Source organism: Octopus bimaculoides, chromosome 22, assembly GCF_001194135.2.
Source record: "Octopus bimaculoides isolate UCB-OBI-ISO-001 chromosome 22, ASM119413v2, whole genome shotgun sequence".
NCBI classification, from domain to species: domain Eukaryota; kingdom Metazoa; phylum Mollusca; class Cephalopoda; order Octopoda; family Octopodidae; genus Octopus; species Octopus bimaculoides.
In genome coordinates, this window is record NC_069002.1 from 733,995 (window position 1) to 735,648 (window position 1,654).

Consider the following 1,654-nt stretch of genomic DNA (forward strand, 5'->3'; position numbering starts at 1 on the left):
GGTGTTAGAGCTGGGATGTGAAGGCTATGAAAGGGGGAGGCAAGGCAGGGCAGGGCAGGAATTACACTAAGAGAGAGAGAGAGAGAGAAGGAGAGTAATAAAGAGAGAGATGGCTTGATAGGTATATGTGTGTGTGTGTGTGTATGTGTGTGTGTGTGTGTGTGTGTGTGTGTGTGTGTGTGAGGCTGCTAGCGACTGGTTCGTGGTGATGGTGGTAAAGGGAGGTGAGGAGGAGGAGGAGGAAGTGAAGAACTAAAAGGAGGGTACGAAGAGGGAGAGTGAGAGAGAGAGAGAGGGAGTAATAAGAAGCTGCAGCAGCAGCAGAACAGAGGCGGAGGAAGAGAGGGAGAGAGAGAGAGAGAATGAGAGAGAGGGAGAGGGAAAAACAGAAAGGGAGAGAGAGAGAGAGGAGGGAGGGGTTAGTTAGGAACCTATGACCAGCGTCGGTCTAAGAACGTGCATGTGTGTGTGTGTGTGTGTGTGTGTCTATGTAATGTGTGTTTATATACATATACACACACACACACACACACACATTTGTATAGGTACATATATATACACTTACAGATATATGTGTACGCGTGTGCGCCCCTGTGTAAGTATGTACATGTTCACATATGCATATATATATATATACATACATACATATACATACATAGATATATATACATACATGTATACAATTTAATATATTGTTTAACCTCAGGTCAAACTATGATCCAAAGCGCTCCAGCTGAGACCACCCCACCGCCGTGCATACCAGGGTGTAACGCTGTCCAATGTTAGCGTGATTTGAAGGGTGTGGTGGTGGTGGTGGTGGTGGTGGAGTATTTGGCTGTTGTTTCTAGCAGTTTGAAATGACTACATAGTATTTTGGTCAACGATGCTGTTGACATTGTTGTAAGTTATTCGTGGTTCTGTCGGTGCTGTTGTTGTTGATGATGATGATGATGATGATTATGACGACGATGATGATGGTGATGATGATGATGGACAAATATTATTGTTGTTGTTATTGGTGAGTGTTTGTATTGTTTATTTTATTTAACCCACCCACGCCCACCTCGGTCAATCCAGCTCCAGTAAAATCTATATTCAAAGCCGTTCCGGCCGTGACACTGCCGCCTTATTTATTTCAAGCACTACATTTGTCTAATGTATCCCTGTTTTTAAAGACTTCAAATGTATGACTTCAAAAACAGGGATCTGGCTGCTATTTCTAACAGATCGATTGACCGCCAAGACACTCCCTCTTAATGAAGTGTTATTCTTGTGATCCAATTGACCAAAGGACGTTCCCTCCCGTGACCATCCTGACTTTCTTCGTATCAGGGTCCGCATTATCGAATACATTTTATTTTTTAAACGGGGGGGGGGGATTTCACGGAGATTTGGCTGCTATTTTTAGTACAACCTGCGACCACATACAAGATCACACGTTGACACGTTGGTGTTGCTGTTGTTGTTGATGTTGTGGTTTCGCCCCCAGGTTGACCCTGGTCCACTTTCACTCATGTTTAACGAGTCCCATCTGTGTTTACTCCTTTTGGCCCCTAAGTCTAGCTTGGACTGCATTATCTAAAGTGTCATTTATTCAAAATTTAAACATGATGACAGCATTCCTCTTTCTCTTAATCTTTGCGATCGCGTATAT

The 1,654-nt window shown here is 43.5% G+C and overlaps 1 long non-coding RNA gene across 1 annotated transcript in view; it reads left to right on the forward strand.

Annotated features, from left to right (window-relative positions):
- The first annotated feature begins 579 nt into the window (after positions 1-579).
- LOC128250534 (uncharacterized) overlaps positions 580-1,654 on the forward strand; it is a 41,985-nt gene continuing 40,910 nt past the window's right edge. Inside the window, exon 1 of the long non-coding RNA XR_008266556.1 lies at positions 580-1,018. This is a non-coding gene — a long non-coding RNA (uncharacterized LOC128250534). The remainder of the gene's footprint in view (positions 1,019-1,654) is intronic.